Source organism: Cherax quadricarinatus, unplaced genomic scaffold, assembly GCF_038502225.1.
Source record: "Cherax quadricarinatus isolate ZL_2023a unplaced genomic scaffold, ASM3850222v1 Contig363, whole genome shotgun sequence".
NCBI classification, from domain to species: domain Eukaryota; kingdom Metazoa; phylum Arthropoda; class Malacostraca; order Decapoda; family Parastacidae; genus Cherax; species Cherax quadricarinatus.
In genome coordinates, this window is record NW_027195389.1 from 55713 (window position 1) to 76907 (window position 21195).

The 21195-nt window shown below is 45.4% G+C and overlaps 1 pseudogene; it reads right to left on the bottom strand.

Moving 5' to 3' along the window:
- Positions 1-752: 752 nt before the first annotated feature.
- Positions 753-811, bottom strand: LOC138851337 (U6 spliceosomal RNA; annotated as a pseudogene).
- Between the last annotated feature and the right edge of the window lie 20384 nt (positions 812-21195).

Consider the following 21195-nt stretch of genomic DNA (forward strand, 5'->3'; position numbering starts at 1 on the left):
AGCAGCAGCATATGATCGCTGCTCCACCTTACTTCCGTCGTTTTATCACGTCTTGTAGGGCATTGTGCCGCCATATGGTCATACATCCCACAAAGCCTGCACGTACGCCTTTGTCCTGAGTACGTAACGTACACTTGTGTACGAAAGTCCTCCATAACCACATATGACGGAATAGGGTGCTTGAGGGACATTTTCAGGGAGAACGACCCCTCCAGCATACCAACTAGAGGACCATCATTCCACCGTCCCATAGTTGCCATATGAACCGTGCCATAGCGTGCAAAAACATTCCTCAAATCACTCTCGTCCGCCTCAAAAGGAACGTTTCGTACCTTGATCCAGGTGTAAAAACGGGAGACGTAGTGAAGGCGAACAGTGACACCAGGATTGACGGTTTTGATCACATCCTGATATGTGGCAACCATATTTTCGTAAGTACTATTTTGTCTGAATTTGACAAAAAGCCTCGAATTGCTGTTCAAAGAGACACCATAAAGATCTTCATTATTGATACCATATGTATCTCGGAGTATCGCAGTAAGCAGTAGATGTGTATTCTGATTGTTGAACGAGCCTGTCACTAATTGAAGGCAGACGGTGTTGACTCGCCTACGTGCACCTTCCGCCATTGTGAGTGCACTGAGAAAAACTGCGCAACAATCAACAGCCTGGTAAACTGCGCAAGAACAAACTCAAACAGGAGCGTCTGCGCAGCACGTCCACTCGGCCCGGAAGCGAAGAGGACAATAATCCCATGCTAATCTTCTCTGTATCGTTCCAATTTTAGTATATGTACTGCCGAAGCAAGTACATCCTCTAATTGTTGTTGTGTAAGAGTTAAATTTTTATTCTCTAATTCAAGGCGAGCTTTTTCGAGCTTGCGAGCTTTTTCTCTCTCCCTTAACTCATGTTCTCTAGCTCTTTCCTCACGTTCTCTAGCTCTTTCCTCATGATCAAGTCTATCACACTCTTTTTTGTCTTCTAGCTCTCTTTCTAACTGTCTTTCTTGGCTTTCTCTTTCAGTTCTCTCTCTCTCCTTTTTCTCCTGTCTTTCAAGGTTCTCTTTCTCCTTTTTCTCTTCTCTTTCGATTCTCTCTCTTTCTTTTTCCTCTTCTCTTTCGATTCTCTCTCTCTCTTTTTCCTCCTGTCTTTCCCTTTCTAACAGTCTCTCTTCTCTCTCAATTCTTTCTCTTTCAAGTCTTTCCTGGATCTTAGCACTAATGAAAGATTCTAAATTTTTCCGTTATTCCTAACTTACTTCCAGCATTCATCCAAAATTGGTATTCCTCCATATTTGCAAGAATAACTTAAACTATCAGGGGAAAAGGAAACTGGTATCAAAGAAAACAGAGGGTTCAAATCCTGCTCCACTCAAACTGTAAATAAACCAGATGGCTCGATCCCTGCTTCAATTAAACAATATGTATTAATGAAAACGAAGGATTCTATGTCGGCTCCGAGCAAATAGTAAGTAGAATGGGGTCCCTTGACCATCCAATCTTCTCACCAACAAATCAAGAGTGTCCTACGACAGTTCCCTTGATATAATAAAGAGCTCAATGAAACAAATTGTCACTGGAAAATCTCGGGTCCCTAGAGTCTAATCCTCCAAAGTGTTTCAAGCTCACAAAAGGTGGCAGAATTAACTATTATATCCTGCCTTGACTTGACTTACAATAAATTGAGACTATAACAATCACCAAATCTTTTAAATACCTGTACTGTATTCCTACCATAGAGAATGATTACTCATGGCTGGTGGTAACCGTCTGTGGTATGAGGCGTTGAAGTTCCATTGGTAGATTCGAGATGGAATTGAATCTTGATTCAGCCGAGTTGATCCTGGCAAGGTCGCCACTTGTGAAGGCTTACTCAGCCCTGTAACAACTTCAGACAGTATTATCAAGGCTGGCTCCTCAGGAAAATTAATAGAAAAATAAATAATAATTCACAAAGATAAACACTTTATTATTTATTAAAGCAAACATAAAACAGTAAAACATGAAAGGTATATCCTAATTGAAAGAAAAATGAAAAATGAAATGAAAAAAATGACATTTGAACTCAATTCTAATATATATATATATATATATATATATATATATATATATATATATATATATATATATATATATATATATATATATATATATATATATATAATGATACTGGGGTGTCTGGTGTTGGTGACACTGCGTGTTGTTGAAATCGTAGCCATTGCTGATGATGTGGGGGGGGATCGCAGGTGTTTGTGACAACCCACTGGCTCGTTCTTCATCAGTCTATAGCCGTGAATAATTAATCCAGATGACAGGAAAGCAGGTTCGTTACCACTGCTATGATGAAGGGTTATGTCCTGCGTCAGAGTACATAGCAGGTAGGTAGATTCAACATGGGACGTCTCAGGACATCAGTCTGTCTCCTTCAATTCTTCTTGTTGGTTGGCAGGTGGCCCAATCTGTCATTCCAAGAGTAGTGCTGGGAGCTGTGAGTCGAGTGATTACTGTTTGATCGGAGCCCCACACGTCACCTTTCGGGGGGGGGGGGATGAAAACGGAGGGGATAGCCGGAGCTAGACTTACCCTACTTTAACAAGCAGCTGGCAATCAAACTATCACTTTCCAGGTGGGGGAAAAAGGGTGGGATAGCGGGAGCTAGACTTACCCTACCTTAACAAGTAGCCAGCAATCAAACTATTGTTACCATATACTCACTTGCTACTCCTATCTGTTGAACTTTTCCCTCACAATGCACAAAAATTTTATGAAGGTTTAGCCGACTATGGAAAGCTACTCTCAAAGAGGAAGTGTGAGGTTTCCATGTCAACCGGTGATCGAGCATCAGGCCATGAAACTTGACCATATCACATTACAGGATACATGAGTCGTGCAAGTACAATGGAGTATCTGGGACAAGAGGATGTCTAGTGAAAGTAATGAAATAGTTTTTGCACCAGAAAATTTAAATCCATGAGAAGTGACCCAATGGAAAACACAGTCAATCATATCCTGAAGGAAAGCTGCTACCAGGCGACAGTCAGCTCCTGGGTAAGCTATAGCAAAGTCATCCACATAAAGCGACGACCAAATATGCAATGGAAGAATGGACTTTAGATCATGTATTGCCAAGAGAAAAAGGGAAGTGCTAAGGATGAAGTCTGAGGAAAGTGAGGCACCAACACGGACAAGAAAATGTCTTTCAGACAAGAAAGGAGCAAGGAAGGTCTGCAGATTACCATGGAGGCCTTAGGAGTGGGCCTGAACTTAGATGGCATATCTCCAAGTGGTGTCATATGCCTTCTCGAGATCAAAAAAGACAGAACTGTCAGAACTGTATTATCAAGGGCATTTCGCACATAAGTATGTAAGTGGAGCAAGGGTTCCAGAGAAGAGTGGCCCTTGCAAAAGACATATTGGCAAGGAGAAACGCTATTGTGAGTCTCCAAATACCATATCAGATGTCTATTCACCAATTGTTCCATCATCTTGCAGACCACTGGTGAGAGCAATGGGACGATGGTGAGACGTATCATGCCCCGAAGTGCCTGGTTTGCGAAATGGCAGATTTCCATTCTTGATGTAGAACCCCTAGCATCCAAATAAGGTTGAAAAAATGCTAAAGGACTGTAAGAGCTGTAGAATGCAGGTGCTGTAGCATACGGATATGGACACCATCGGGCCCAGGCGCCAATGACCAGCAAATGGAAAATGTGGACTCTAGTTCTAAGAGAGTAAAAGGTACGTTATAAGGCCACATCCAATTTAAAGAAAAATCTAAGGGTGATTGCTCCCTGCAGAAATAGAAGCAAGAAACGAGGGACAGAGGTGAAGCCTTTGTGAAACACAGACAAGATAGTTCCCAATTTCCGTGGCAACTTCAAAAGGTTTTGCAACACTGACACCAGCAACTCGCAGCTGGGTCTGGGGCGTACTTGCCACACAACTTCCGTACCTTCTGCCAAACCACACTCATGGGGGTAGTCGAGGTAATGGAAGAAATGTAGTCTTGGTAACAATTGCATTTAGCATTGTGTATGACGCGACGAATGACTGCCTTTGTCTGCTTAAAAACAAGATGATGATCTATGGGCTGAATATCTCGATAATGGCCCCACACAGCAATTTTCAAGCACTCTGCACTGGCACATGCAGGAGACCACCAAAGCACATATGTTTGAGAATGCCTCCCGGATGTTTGAGGAATAGAATGTGACACTGCAGTCAAAACTAAGCTCAAAAATTGGTGCACCAGCTCATCAACAGAGGACGAAGAAGGGTCCCCACAAAAGTGGTAAGATGAGAGTATAAGTCCTAATTCGCTCGTCCAAATTCCCAACAGGGGCTACAAGGAGTCATGAATGTGAAGCAGAAGTAATAAGAATAGGAAAATGATCAATATCATGCAAATCCAGGAAAACAGACCAAGCATAATCAAGTGCAACTGACGAGGAGCAGATAGAAAGATCAATGCAAGAGAGAGAGAGTTAGTACGAGAGCCAAAATAGGTGGGAACACCCATGGTTAAACCGTGAAGGGAAGGATGAGTAGTGAAAAGAATCTCCAACTGATAACCAGAAGATTCAGTGGGACCTTCCCCAAAGATAATGATGAGTATTAAAATCATCTAACAACAAGATGGGAGGTGGTAGAGAAGAGATCAAGAATGCAACATTAGAGATACAGAATGCATAGGAAGGAGAGAGATATAGAGAGCAAACTGTATACCACGTGTGCAAATAGATATGGGCCGCAGTATAATGCAGCAGAGATAGAAAAAAGACCTTTAGAAACGGTATACCAACGCGCACAACATGCACACTCATTAAAAGTTTCATCAGGAAGGTGGTTAAAAGAATGCAACAGCACATAGCCCAAAACGCGACGGATAACAGCTGAACGAACTTTAGGCTCTTGTAACCTGACACACACACACACACACTGGGGAAAACTGGGAGAGCAACACCTGGAGCTCTATCCGATTACCCATGAGGCCACGAATATTCCATTGTAAATAAGTTATTATTCATAAAGACAGGTGTTCCAACAATGAGAAAACAATAAAAATCTACGGTCTAGTAGAATCAGTGAGAGTAATGTGCTTGTGAATTATGATAGGAACGTTATCAATAGAAGTAAAGTAGCAAAGATCATGAGCTTGGGGTGCATTCTGATCTGTAATAATGCGTGCATCACTCTGAAGAGAGTGAAAGGATATATTTTGGCCAGTATATCGTAAAAGAGCTTTACCGATACTATGATCTGAAAGATAATCAGTAGGAGATGTCGGTTGCAAGGAAAAGAATTTGGTCCACTGTGTACTTATACACATGGTGCTTAAAGAAAGTGGATGTCATGTAGGTCATTTCTGGGTGGAATGAGCAGAAATCGAAGAGCCATCGTCAGCAAATGGTCTAGATCTGAAAATCGTTGCACTGTATCTGGGGAAGCCGGAGATATGACTAACGATGTGCAAGGGTCAGAGACACTAGAAGAAATGGCAGAGCCTCAGCACTCGAAGCAGGTGATGAAGCATTACCAGCAGGAAGTGCAGGGGAATGGGAAAAGTCTGGAGAATGGTCCAATAATGAAGCCAGGTCAGAACAGGATGCGTTACCAAAAGGGGCATGGGAGGTGGAGGGCGTCATAGAATGATGTCTCCATGATGATGGTACTTCTTTCTTATTATTATTTAAAGAAAAGAAAAGAAGGAGAATAAAAGAAAGAGGGAAAGTGGAGGGACAGTTACTAGAAGACATGAAAAAGCCGTAAGTTCCTCCCCTCATCTAAGAGGGCCTCGACACTAGCAGCAGCGTAGATGCAGCATAGAACCGGTGCCATACCTAACAATTCATGCCAGTAAACCAGTGCATCGGGATAGTAACCACACATCTACTGAGCCACCTTGGAGGACAGTAGAGAGAGGTATATGTCCTGGATGTGGGAAGTACAGTGCTCTCACTATGAAGGAAGGATGAGAATATTTGCAGTTTGGAGAGACATCTGAAGAAAACAGTGATGGAGTGAGTGATAGTGAAAGTGTTTCATCTTTTTCGGGTCATCCTATTTCTATGGGAGAAGGATGGTGTGCTAAAACAAAAAAATGGTGAATACGTACACACACACACACACACACACACCAAGGGGAGAACAATTGGGAGCAAGGAAAGCAATAAGAGGGGGGAGAGGGTGGAGAGGGTGTTAGGTCCTATGCAGAGACACGACCATGCCACCAAGAGCTACAGGAAAAAATAAGGGAAGCAATGGACATGTACAAATGGACCCAGAGGCACAAAGGGATAGACAGTGGGAGGAGGAGAGAGGTCGGTGTTTATTCATCAGCTTCGGGAGAGCAAGGGGAGGACACACAATGAAAGATGGCAGAAAGAAAAACAGGAGATAGGGAACGTCATCAAAGAAATAGGCGAGGAGGACATGAATGAGATAGTAATTTTTTAGAGAATGGGGGTGGGGGGGTACGTGAAAGAAAGAAATCATTCAGTCAAACTGATTTTCAAGACAGAAATGGTGCGATACAGGATTCTGCAAGAGAACCACTGATAAAGGAATCATCAATGTACATGAGGGTGTTCCTAGATCAAGATAGAGCAAACACAGAATGACAGCAGCTGAGTGAAAGGACACAGATGTGAAAGGGGCTAGGAAGAGAGACAGGGACAAAGCGCAAGCCCACACAGAACCACCCCTAGAACATGGTATCCTAACACAAACCACAATCCACACATACAGCCCCCACCCCACACTACACTGTAGAATCCCACAGCACACCGCCAGGTCCCCCACCCTCACAGATCCACAGAACACAGTGTTGGAAAGGAAATTGTAGGTATGATGCACCAACGCTGATGGAATAACGAATAAATGGGAAGAATGGCATGATAGTGTCAAAGAGGCATCACCGGACATCATAGCTCTCACAGAAACCAAGCTCACAGGAATAATAACAGATGCCATCTTTCCAACAGGTTATCAGATCCTGAAGAAAGACAGAGGGAACAGAAGGGGTGGAAAACTGGCACTGCTTGATAAACTGGAGAGAGGAGACAGAGCAGAAGCAAGAGAATATGTAATAGGAACACCTCAGACTGGAGGTCCCAAGGTAGTAATTGCAGTGATGTATAACCCACTACAGAACAGTAGGAAGCCAAGGCAAGAGTATGATGAGAGTAATAGAGCGATGGTTGACACTGGCTGAGGTGGCCAGAAGGGCTCATGCTAGCAGGGCAAAGCTACTGATCATGGGTGACTTCAACCACAAGGAAATCGACTGGGAGAACCTGGAGCCACATAGGGGCCCCTGAAACATGGAGGGCTAACATGATGGAGGCGGTACTGGAAAACTTCATGTACCAACACATAAGGGACACTACCAGAGAGAGAGGAGAAAATAAACCAGAAAGACTGGACCTAGTATTCATGCTGAGTAGTGCAGACATTGAGAACATAACATACGAGAGACCCCTCGGGGCGAGTGATCATGTGGTCCTGAGCTTCGAATACATAGTAGAGTTACAAGTGAAGAGGGAAGCAGGAAGGGCAGGATGAATGAAGCCAAACTACAGGAGAGGGTACTACACAGGCATGAAGAATTTCCTACGCGGGGTTCAGTGGGACAGAGAACTGGCGGGGAAGTCAGTAAACGAGATGATGGGACATGTGACAGCAACATGCAAGGAAGCTGAGGAGAGGTTTGTACCCAAGGGTAACATGAATAATGAGAAAGCCAGGATGAGCCCATGGTTCACCTAAAGGTGCAATGAGGGCAAAACCAAGTGTGCTAGGGAATGGAAGAAGTATAGAAGGCAAAGGACCCAGGCGAAAAAAAAAAGCAATCCTAGAGCCAGAAATTAATTTGCACGGGTAAGAAGAGAGGCCCAAAAACAATATGAGAATGATATAGCAGTGAAAGCCAAATCTGACCCACGACCACATCAGGAGGAAAATAACAGTCAAGGACCAGGTAATCAGACTGAGGAAGAAAGAAGGGGAGGTCGCAAAAAAATGACTGTGAAGTGTGTGAGGAGCTTAACATATTCAAAGAAATGTTCACAGAGGAGACAGAAGGGCCTCAAGAAAGGCAGGGAGGTGGGGTACACCATCAAGTGTTGGACACAATACATACAACCGAGGAAGAAGTGAAGAGGCTGCTAAGTGATCTAGATACCTCAAAGGCGATAGGGTCGAATAACATGTCTCCATGGGTCCTGAGAGAGGGAGCAGAGGCACTATCGAATAACTATCTGCAACACATCTATTGAAACAGGGTGACTGCCTGAAATATGGAAGACAGAAAATGTAATCCCAGTTTTTTAAAAAGGAGACAGTCACGAAGCATTAAACTATAGATCGTTGTCACTGACATATATAGTATGCAAGGTTATGGAGAAGATTATCAGGAGAAGATTGGTGGAACACCTAGAAAGGAATGAGCTTATCAACGACATCCAGATTCAGGGACAGGAAATCCTGTGTCACAAACCTACTGGAGTTCTATGACAGAGTGATGGTAGTAAGAGAAGAGAGTGAGGGGTGGGTAGACTGCATTTTCTTGGACTGTAAGAAGGCGCTTGCCAATTCTACACAAGAGATTAGTGCAAAAGCTGGAGGACCAGGCAAGTATAACAGGGAAGGCACTACAATGGTTCAGAGAATACCTGCCAGGAAGACAAAAGCGAGTCGAAGTGTCCCTGTTTGCAGATGATGTTAAGCTGATGAGAAGAATTCAATTGGACGAGGACCAGGCAGAACTACAGAGGGATCTGGATAGGCTGCAAGGCCGGTCCAGCAACTAGCTCCTTGGTTTAACCCCGCCAAGTGCAAAGTCATGAAGATTGGGGAAAGGAAAAGAAGACCACAGACAGAGTACAGTCTAGAGGGCCAGAGCCTACAAACCTCACTCAAGGAAAAGGATCTTTGGGTGAGTATAACACTGGGGACATCTGAGACACACATCAACCAAATAACTGTACACTGTGTATGTTAGACCCAGATGCAGCACCAGTTGGGAATGCACACTTAGCTATGCATATGAGGAATCTAGAGAAACTGCTAAGGTTTGCAACAAAACTAGTCCTGGAGCTAAGGGAAATTGGCCTGATGACACTGGAAGACAGGAGACATAGTGAGGGATATGACAACGACATATAAAATACTGAGAGAAATCGACAACATGGACAGAGACAGAATGTTCCAGAGAGGGAACACAACAACAAGGGGTCACAGTTGGAAGTTGAAGATTCATTTGAACCACAGTTATATTAGAAAGTACTTCTCCAGTCACAGAGTTGTCAGGAAGTGGAATAGCCTGGGAAGTGATGTAGTGGAGGCAAAACCATGCATCGCTTAAAGGAGAGGTATGATAAAACTCATGGAGCAGGAAGAGTGACCGAGTAGTGGCCAGTGAAGAGGCGGGGCAAAGAGCTGTGAATCGGCCCCTGCAACCACAGCTAGGTGAGTACACACACACACACACACACACACACACACACACACACACACACACACACACACACACACACACACACACACACGCACACACACATGGGGGTCCCAAAACGTGGAGAGCCAAGATGATGCATGCGGTTCTTTAAAACCTTATGTATCAACATGTTAAGGACACTACCAGAGTGAGAGGGGAGGATGAACCAGCAAGACTGGACCTTGTGTTCACCCTGAGCAGTTCAGATATTGAGGACATCACATATGAGAGACCCCTTGGAGCTAGTGATCACATGGTTCTGTGTTTTGAATGCATAGTAGAACTACAAGTAGAGAAGGTAACAGGAGGTGGATGGGAAAGCCAAACTATAAAATGGGGGATTACACAAGTATGAGGAACTTCCTGCAGGAGGTTCAGTGGGATAGAGAATTGGCAGGAAAGTCAGTAAATGAAATGATGGAATACATAACAACAAAATGCAGGGAGGCAGAGGAAAGGTTTCTTCCCACAGACAATAGAAATAATGGGAAGAACAAAGCCAGTCCTTGGTTTACCCAAAGGTGTAGGGAGGCAAAAAATAAGTGCAACAGAGAATGAAAAAGATACAGGAGAAAAAGTATCCATATTTAAAAATGGAGACAGAAAAGAGCCACTAAACTATAGACCAGTGTCACTGACGTGCATAGTATGCAAAGTAATGGAGAAGATTATCAGGAGGAAAGTGGTGGAGCACCTGGAACAGAAGAGTATAAAAGCCAACCAGCACAGATTTATGGAAGGCAAATCGTGTGTCACAAACCTACTGGAGTTTTATGCTAAAGTAATAGAAGTAAGACACAAGAGAGAGGGGTGGGTTGATTGCATCTTCTTGGGCTGCAAGACGGCCTTTGACGCAGTTCCTCACAGAAGATTAGTGCAGAAGTTAGAGGATCAGGCGCGTATAACAGGAAAGGCACTGCAATGGATCAGAGAATAACTGACAAGGAGGAAACGAGGAGTCATGGTACGTGATAAGGTGTCACAGTGGGCACCTGTGACCAGCGGGATCCCACAGGGGTCGGTCCTAGGACCAGTGATATTTCTGGTATGTGTGAATGACATGATGAAAGGGTTAGGCTCAGCAGTGTCCCTGTTCGCAGATAATGTGAAGTGAATGAGGAGACTTAAATCAGATGAGGATCAGGTAGGACTTCAAAGAGACCTGGACAGGCTGAACACCTGGTCCAGCAACTGGCTTCTCGAATTTAACCCCGCCAAATGCAAAGTAATGAAGATCGGGGAAAGGCGAAGAAGACCGCAGATGGAGTATAGGCTAGGTGGCCAAAGACTGCAAACCTCACTCAAGGAAAAAGATCTTGGGGTGAGTATAAGACCGAGCACGTCTCTGGAAGCACACATCAACCAGATAACTGCTGCAGCATATGGGCGCCTGCCATATCTGAGAATAGCGTTCCATTACCTTAGTGAGGAATTGTTCAAGACACTGTACACCGTTTACATCAGGCCCATATTGGAGTATGCAGCACCTGTTTGGAACCTACACTTAATCAAGCACGTCAAGAAATTAGAGAAAGTGCAAAGGTTTGTGACAAGGTTAGTTCCAGAGCTAAGGGGAGTGTCCTACGAAGAAAGGTTGAGGGAAATTGGCCTGAAGACACTGGAGGACAGGAGGGTTTGGCGAGACATGATCACAACATACAAAATACTGCGTGGAATAGACAAGTTGGACAGAGACAGGATGTTCCAGATAGGGGACACAGAAGTAAGGGGTCACAATTGGAAGTTGAAGACTCAGGTGAGTCAAAGGGATGTTAAGAAGTAGTTCTTCAGTCATAGAGCACTTAGGAAGCGGAATAGCCTAGCAAGTGATGTAGTGGAGGGAGGAACCATACATAGCTTTAAGATGAGGTATGATAAAACTCATGGAGCAGGAAGAGAGAGGACCTAGTAGCACTCAGTGAAGAGGCGGGACCAGGAGCTGAGCCTCGACCCCTGCAACTACAATTACGTGAGTACAATAAGGTGAGTACACACACACACACACACACACACACACACACACACACACACACACACACACACACACACACACACACACACACACACACACACACACACACATGTCTCAGAGGATGCAATGGGAGTCACATTGGGAGGTGGAAAGGGAGAGATCAGTTTTTGTCTATGGGCTAGACGAAAGGAAACGGCCTCTCAAAGTAATTTTCAAGGCAGAATCAACTCGAACCATGATCCTGCAGGAGAAAGCATGGCTGAGAGGCAAACAGAAGTTCATGAGTGTATACCTCGATCGAGACAGAACACAGGAGGAAAGGATGATACTGAAAGAGAGTACGTAATAAGGCAAATAGATTACTGGGATTTATATCAAGAAGTGTAAGCAACAGAAGTCCAGAGGTCATACTGCAGATTTATACATCATTAGTAAGGCCTCACCTAGATTATGCAGCTCAGTTCTGGTCTCCATATTACAGAATGGACATAAGTTCGTTAGAAAACATTCAGCGTAGGATGACTAAATTAATACATAGCATTAGAAATCTTCCTTATGAAGAAAGATTGAAGACTCTTAAGTTACATTCACTTGTTAGACGAAGAATGAGGGGAGACCTGATCGAAGTGTATAAGTGGAAGATAGGTATTAATAAAGGGGATATTAATAAGGTCTTGAGGATGTCTCTCCAAGAGAGAACCCGCAGTAATGGATTTAAATTAGATAAGTTTAGATTTAGAAAGGACATAGGAAAGTATTGGTTTGGAAACAGGGTAGTTAATGAGTGGAACAGTCTACCTATTTGGGTTATTGAGGCTGGGACTTTGGGTAGTTTCAAATTTAGGTTGGATAAGTACATGAGTGGGAGGGGTTGGATTTGAGTGGGACTTTCACATCAGAGCTTATTTCTTGGGTGGCATTGAAAATTGGGTTGGGCAAATGTTTTGTAAGTGGGGTGAATTGTAAAGGACCTGCCTAATATGGGTCAACAGGCCTCCTGCAGTGTTCCTCCTTTCTTATGTTCTTATGTTCTTAAGAGAGAGTGCAAAAACGAAAGGAGGAATGGGAGGAAATGACAAAGAAGAGCAGAATAGCACAGGCACAGGTGGAAGGACAGGCATACCCCCCAGAAACACCTGCAGAAGGACTCCAGCCACGACACCCCCAAGGCAACTGAACAATCCAAACCAACCATCACACACCGATCCCTCTGTTCCCCCCCCCACACACCACGAACCCTACCCTTACAGCAACCCCTATGGGAGCTATTCCTCCACCTCCACTGCAACCCTCAACAGGCCCCCACCAGGGCTCCTGCTCTCCCAACCCCAGTATTCCCCCAGGACCACAGTTACAGTATTAGAACAGAAGTTGAAGGTTTGGTACACAAATGCGGATGGATTAACGAATAAATATGAGGAATAGCAAGAAAGAATCAATGAGAAGTCCCCGGACATCATAGCAGTTACAGAAACAAAGCTCACGGAGACAATAACAGATGCAGTTTTCCCACCAGGGTACCAGATCATGAGGAAAGATAGAAAGGGCAGAGGGGGAGGTGGGGTTGCTCTGCTAGTAAAAAACAGATGGAAATTCGAGAAAATGGAAGGCATAGATGAGATGGGAGAAAGAGACTACATAGTAGGTACACTTCAGTCTGGGGAACACAAGGTCATTGCAGTGATGTATAATCCACCACAGAACTGCAGGAGGCCAAGAGAGGAATATGAAGAGAGCAACAGAGCAATGGTGGACACACTTGCTGAGGTGGCAAGAAGAGCTCACTCCAGCAGAGCGAAGTTGCTGGTTATGGGGGATTTCAACCACAGGGAGATTGACTGGGAAAACCTGGAGCCACATGGGGGTCCCGGAACATGTTGGATGTGGTGCTGGAAAACCTCATGCACCAACATGTTAAGGACACTACCAGAGTGAGAGGGGAGGATGAACCAGCAAGATTGGACCTTGTGTTCACCCTGAGCAGCTCAGACATTGAGGACATCACATATGAGAGTCCCCTAGGAGCTAGTGACCACGTGGTTCTGTGTTTTGAATACATAATAGAGTAGCAAGTGGAGAGAGTAACAGGAGCTGAATAGGAAAAAACCAGACTATAAAAGAGGGGACTACATAGGGTTGAGGAACTTCCTGCAGGAAGTTCCGTTGGACAGAGAACTGGCAGGAAAGCCAGTAAATGAAATGATGGAATATGTAACAACAAAATGCAAGGAGGCAGTGGAAAGGTTTCTTCCCAAGGGCAACAGAAACAATGGGAAGACCAGAACGAGCCCCTGGTTTACCCGACGTTGTAAGGAGGTAAAAACAAAGTGTAATAAAGAATGGAAAAAGTACAGAAGGCAGAGAACACATGAAAATAGTGAGATTAGTTGCAGAGCCAGGAACAAGGATGCACAGGTAAGGAGGGAGGCCCAGCGACAGTATGAAAATAACATAGCATCGAAAATCAAGACTGACCCGAAACTGTTGTATAGCCACATCAGGAGGAAGACAACAGTCAAAGACCAGGTGATCAGACTGAGGACAGAAGGTGGAGAACTCACAAGAAATGATCAGGAGGTATGTGAGGAGCTAAACAGGAGATTTAAGGAAGTTTTTACAGTAGAGACAGGTATGGCTCTGCAAAGACAGCACATAAGGGAACATCAAGAGGGAATATACCAACAAGTGTTGGATGACATACGAACAACCGAGGAGGAGGTGCAGAAGCTGCTAAGTGACCTTGATGCCTCAAAGGCGATGGGACCGGACAGCATCTCCCCGTGGAACAAGATTATGAATGAAAACCAGCATGGGTTCATGGAAGGCAAATCCTGTGTCACAAACCTTCTGGAGTTTTATGACAAGGTAACAGAAGTAAGACACGAGAGAGATGGGTGGGTTGATTGCATTTTCCTAGTAGATGAATGGTTCAGAGAACCGACATGTTGATAAATTAGACACATGTGCAACTCTTGGGTATCTTTATTGAGGAAACGTTTCGCCACACAGTGGCTTCATCAGTCCATACAAATAAAGATAAAGATACCCAAGAGTTGCACATGTGTCTAATTTATCAACATGTCGGTTCTCTGAACCATTCATCTACAAACCTGTCTGACACTGCAACTTCTTGGGATCTTAATACTTGGGAATTCTTCGCTTGCCTAATTCTTGGGCACGACCTACTTCAACATTGAACAAATGTTACACGACCTATGACTGCTGCACCTCTCCTGCCAACGGTTTATAAGCTCCTTCTCAGCACGTATGCCGTATTCTATTCAAGATTGATGGACTGACCACATCGACTCAAGGTTGAGGGACTGATTACCTCATTCTCCTCCTGTTCTTCAAGATTCTCCTTTGTATGGACTGATGAAGCCACTGTGTGGCGAAACGTTTCCTCAATAAAGATACCCAAGAGTTGCACATGTGTCTAATTTATCAACATGTCGGTTCTCTGAACCATTCATCTACAAACCTGTCAGACACTGCAACTTCTTGGGATCTTAATACTTGGGAATTCTCCGCTTGCCTAATTCTTGGGCACGACCTACTTCAACATTAAACAAATGTTACACGACCTATGACTTCTGCACCTCTTCTGCCAACGGTTTATAAGCTCCTTCTCAGCATGTATGCCGTATTCTATTCAAGATTGATGGACTGACCACATCGACTCAAGGTTGAGGGACTGATTACCTCATTCTCCTCCTGTTCTTCAAGATTCTCCTTTGTATGGACTGATGAAGCCACTGTGTGGCGAAACGTTTCCTCAATAAAGATACCCAAGAGTTGCACATGTGTCTAATTTATCAGCATTTTCCTAGACTGAAGGAAGGCCTCTGACACAGTTTCTCACAAGAAATTAGTGCAGAAGCTGGGGGCTCAGGCGCATATAACAGGGAGGGTACTGCAATGGATCAGGGAATACCTGACAGGGAGGCAGCAATGAGTCATGGTACGTGAAGAGGTATCACAGTGGGCGCCTGTGACGAGTGGGGTCCCACAGGGGCCAGTTCTAGGACCAGTGCTATTTTTGATATATGCAAACGACATGATGGAAGGAAAAGACAGTGAAGCTGATGAGAGGAATTAAATCAGATGAGGATGAGGCAGGACTGTAAAGAGACCTGGACAGGCTGGACATGTGGTCCAGAAACTGGCTTCTCGAATTCAACCCTACCAAACGCAAAGTCATGAAGATTAGTTAGGGGCAAAGAAGACTGCAGACAGAGTATAGGTTAGGTGGACAAAGACTACAGACCTCACTCACGGAGAAAGACCTTGGGGTGACCATAACACCGAGCACGTCACCGGAGGCACACATCAACCAAATAACTGCTGCAGCATACGGGCGCCTGGCAAACCAGAGAATAGCATTCCGATACCTTAATAAGGAATCGTTCAAGGCACTGTACACTGTGTATGTTAGGCCCACAATGGAGTATGCAGCACCAGTCTGGAACCCACGCCTGGTCAAGCACATCAAGAAGTTAGAGAAAGTACAAAGGTTTGCAACAAGGCTAGTCCCAGAGCTCAGGGGAATGTCATACGAGGAAAGGTTGAGAGAAATCGGACTGATGACTCTGGAGGACAGAAGGGTCAGGGGAGGACAGAAGGGTCAGGAGAGACATGATAATGACATACAAGATACTGCGGGGAATATACAAGGTGGACAGAGATAGGATGTTCCAGAGAGGGGACACAGAAACAAGGTGTGACAACTGGAAGCTGAAGACTCAGACGAGTCACAGGGACGTGAGGAAGTATTTCTTCAGTTATAGAGTCGTCAGAAAGTGGAATAGCCTAGCAAGTGAAGTAGTGGAGGCAGGAACCATACACAGTTTTAAGAAGAGGTATGACAAAGCTCAGGAAGCAGAGAGGGAGATGACCTAGTAACGATCAGTGAAGAGGTGGGGCCAAGAGCTGAATCTTGACCCCTGCAACCACAATTAGGTGAGTACAATTAGGTGAGTACACAAACACACACACACACACACACTCACACACCTAGCCAAGCATGTAAAGAAACTAGAGAAAGTGCAAAGGTTTCCAACAAGACTAATCCCAGAGTTAAGAGGTATGTCCTATGAGGAGAGGTTAAGGGAAATAAATCTGACGACACTGGAGGACAGGAGAGATAGGGGGAACATGATAACGACTTACAAAATACTGAGAGGAATTGACAAGGTGGACAAAGACAGGATGTTCCAGAGACTGGACACAGCAACACGGGGACACAGTTGGAAGCTGAAGACACAGATGAATCAAAGGGATGTTAGGAAGTATTTCTTCAGCCACAGAGTAGTCAGGAAGTGGAATAGTTTCGGAAGCGATGCAGTGGAGGCAGGATCCATACATAGCTTTAAGCAGAGGTACGATAAAGCTCATGGTTCAGGGAGAGTGACCTAGTAGCGACCAGTGAAGAGGCGGGGCCAGGAGCTTGGACTCGACCCCTGCAACCTCAACTAGGTGAGTACACACACACACACACACACACACACACACACACACACACACACACACACACACACACACAAAACACACACAAAACACACACAAAACACACACACAAAACACACACACAAACACACACACACAAACACACACACACACAAACACACACACAAACACACACACACAAACACACACACAAACACACACACACAAACACACACACAAACACACACACAAATACACACACACAAATACACACACACACACACACACACACACACACACACACACACACACACACACACACACACACACACACACACACACACACACACACACACACACACACACACACACACATGTAGACAGCCTGTACTGTCTGCACAGACAGCCTATGCTGTCTGCCAGCTTTGTCCATATTTAGCAACACTAAAGTGCTGCCCTCTGTAGCCAGGCCTCTCGGTGGGCACGCCAGCCTGCCTGCCCTTGCCTCACTCTCACTCTGGCGAGACCCTTCACTCAGTCAAGAAGGCCTACACTCTCTCTCATGGGCATGGTCCTCCTGGGCCATGGGCACAACACACAAGCCTGTGTACCCACAAAGACTTAACAATAAAGTAAGAAGCCTCCAAAGACGTGTATCATTTACACCCCGCTACCAGAAAACCAAACAAACTGGTTATAAATGGTGGGAAGCTGTGGTCGCAGCATTTGTGTTTGCCTGGAGAGAGGAAGGAAGGGATGAAGTTCATCTTCACTTCATCACCCCATGCAAGAAGCATCTGTCTCTTAACGAGTTATCCTGATGTCGTGTCTGCACGTTTGAGCATCCAGACACAGATACAAGCAGGATCCAGCCGAAATTTACCGAATTTCTTCGAGAATTGTAAGTGGCGTCACAGTGACCCCATGCTACAGCATCCCACGCTGTTTCTCAAGTCACGTGTTCACTGTCACTTGTATGTTCTGCTCTTGTTGTTCAGCTCAGCACAGCTATTTCAGCAAGCCACAGGTGAGTTTTGTGGTGATTTCTGCATCCAGTGTGAGCTCCATGTGTTTCTGGGTGGGAAAGGAGGAGGAGGAAGTGGCCGTTCCTCACCTTGCCCATGCTCGCCCTACTCACGCTCACCCGTCTACCATACACTCACCACTGCCCACTCCCTCTGCTGTGTTTCCGCTGTTTTCCATGTGAATTCATTGCCAGAGCTGTGTATCCGAGTGCTCGAGACCATTCAAAGCTATGTGGATCAGCACACCACATAGATCATGATGCCATGTGGATCCCGACGCCACATTGGACGTGGGCGATGCCACGTGGATCTACCAGCCACTTGAGTCACCATATATCCCAGGTCTCATGCTGTGGTCTGCTGCCAGCATCACATTGACATCACCGACGATGCTGCCCGACTTCATGACGTCACGATGTCTGCCTGATGTCACCTCGAGATGTCTGCTGATGTCACAGTGCTGCTGAGTTCATCTCGCGACGTCACACCCGACATCACATGATGTCACATCGAGTGTTTATAGTAATTATTTCAGTATTGTCGAGAAGATTGAGAGAAGATATATGTCTTGTGTTAATTAATTCCTCTCAGTTAGTGTTCTCACATGTTAGTGTACCGCATGTACTGTGGATTTGTAAAGTTTCCGTGTGTCCAGTGAGGTCTGAGCCAGACCTGAGTAGCACCACTGTGCTAAGTCACCCGATGTGATCAGTGCATTTGACAGTTGTTATCAGTCAGCTCTGAGTGTATGAGCCCCCTTGTACAGAAAGCTTTTGCGCTCGTCGATCATAGATGTTCTGCAGAATCGTACCTGCTACGATTCCCATCGAGATTTGTTTCACTTCACCTCCAGACCTTCAGAATGCAGTTATACGTAGAGAAACAAGTCTGGGGACGCTTAGACTAACCTCTGCTATAACTCCAACTGTCGAGAGAATGACACTCGTCAAGCCGCAGTTAGCCCTGTCGGCAGGCACTGTGTCAGCCTCGTGTCACAAGCTTCAGTGAGCAACCTACACAAAGATGATGTCACTTTGACTGGTAGCTCGCTCACTCCAGTCTGATGTATGATGTTACGACTCCCAGATGTTTCGCCCAGTAGTCTCTGCCACGACTCGCTCCACAACTCGCTCCACGCTCGCCAGCAGTGACAGCCCAGCAACAGTACCAGTCAAGAAGTGTCCTCCTGAGTCGCTTGCCAGAAGTCCTACCCAGTTGCCGAGTTTTGTCGATGCCTCACTCGAGGGCACCAACATGTCGTGCCCAGGTTGAGTGAAAACCTGCAGCGACTCCTACGATGACTGCTTCACCATTCCAGAGGAGACCATAACCTGTTATGTCACAGCTCAGCCACAGCGATGTCTCCTGAGTTGCAGTATCTGTCCAGACGCAGGAAGGTGTGCAGTGATGCCCTTCAACGCTCACTGCCTATGACCACGATGTTTAGCACACCCCACATGTTTTTTTCTTCCCCCCCTGTAGGAAGTTTTTTTTCCATGTCCTTATGTATATATATATGTTTTTATTTTGTGTTCTGTGCCCTGTTCCTATGAAGAGAGACCGAGTTTTTTACCACCAGTATTGTCGCATCGGGACAATGCGCGGTAGGTGGCCGAACGTATGTAGACAGCCTGTACTGTCTGCACAGACAGCCTATGCTGTCTGCCAGCTTTGTCCATATTTTGCGCCACTAAAGTGCTGCCCTCTGTAGCCAGGCCTCTCGGTGGGCACGCCAGCCTGCCTGACCTTGCCTCACTCTCACTCTGGCGACACCCTTCACTCAGTCAAGAAGGCCTACACTCTCTCGTGGGCATGGCCCTCCTGGGCCATGGGCACAACACACAAGCCTGTGTACCCACCAATAAAGTAAGAAGCCTCCGAAGACTTGCATCATTTACAGCCCGCTACCAGAACACCAAACAAACTGGTTCTACACACACACACACAAACACTCTCTCCCTCTCTCTCTCTCTCTCTCTCTCTCTCTCTCTCTCTCTCTCTCTCTCTCTCTCTCTCTCTCTCTCTCTCTCTCTCTCTCTCTCTCTCTCTCTCTCACACACACCAAACACTCTAAATCAAAACACCCATGCCATATCCAATGCCCCCACCCACTACATTACAAACTCCACCCCCACAGCAACAACCCATAATCCTTACCAGGTCTCCCACTTCCCCAACCCCAATAAACCTCCCAGACCACAGTCTTAGAAAAGAAGTTGAAGGTGTGGTATACAAATGCAGATGGAATAACAAACAAGTATGAGGAGTGGCACGAAAGAATCAAGGAGACATCCCCAGACATAATAGCACTCACAGAAACAAAACTCACCAGAATAATAACAGATTTAATCTTTCCATCCGGATATAAAATCCTCAGGAAAGACAGAGGGAGGAGAGGGGGAGGAGGAGTTGCACTGCTCATTAAAAATCAGTGGGGGTTTGAGAAAATTGAAGGAATGGATGGCACGAGCGAAAGGGACTACTTAGTAGGAACAATCCAGTCTGAGGGACATAAGGTGATAATTGCAATAATGTGCAACCCACCACAGAACTGCAGGAGGCCAACAGAAGAATACGATGAGAGCAACAGAGCAATGATCGACACACTAGCTGAGGTGGCCAGGAGAGCACAAATGGGGGGAGCAAATTTACTAGTTATGGGTGATTTCAATCACAAGGAGATTGGGAAAACCTGGAGCCCCATGGGAGTCCCGAAACATGGAGAGCCAAGATGGTGGATGTGGTACTGGAAAACCTCATGCATCAACATGTTAGAGACACTACCAGAGAGAGAGGAGAGAATGAACCAGCAAGACTGGACCTTGTATTCACCTTGAGTAGTTCGGACATTGAGGGTATCATGTATGAAAGGCCCCTGGGAGCTAGTGATCATGTGGTTCTGTGCTTCGACTATATAGTTGAGCTCCAAGTGGAGAGAGTAGCAGAAATAGGCTGGGAGAAACCAAACTACAAAAGGGGGAACTACTCAGGCATGAGGAACTTCCTTCAAGACATTCAGTGGGAGAGGGAACTGATAGGAAAACCAGTACAAGAAATGATGGACTATGTGGCAACAAAATGCAAGGAGGCAGAGGAGAGGTTTGTTCCCAAGGGAAACAGAAATAATGGGAAGAACAGAACGAGTCCTTGGTTCACCCAAAGGTGTAGGGTGGCAAAATCTAGGTGTACTAGAGAATGGAAAAGGTGCAGAAGACAGAGAACTCAGGAAAATAAAGAAATTAGCCGAAGAGCCAGAAA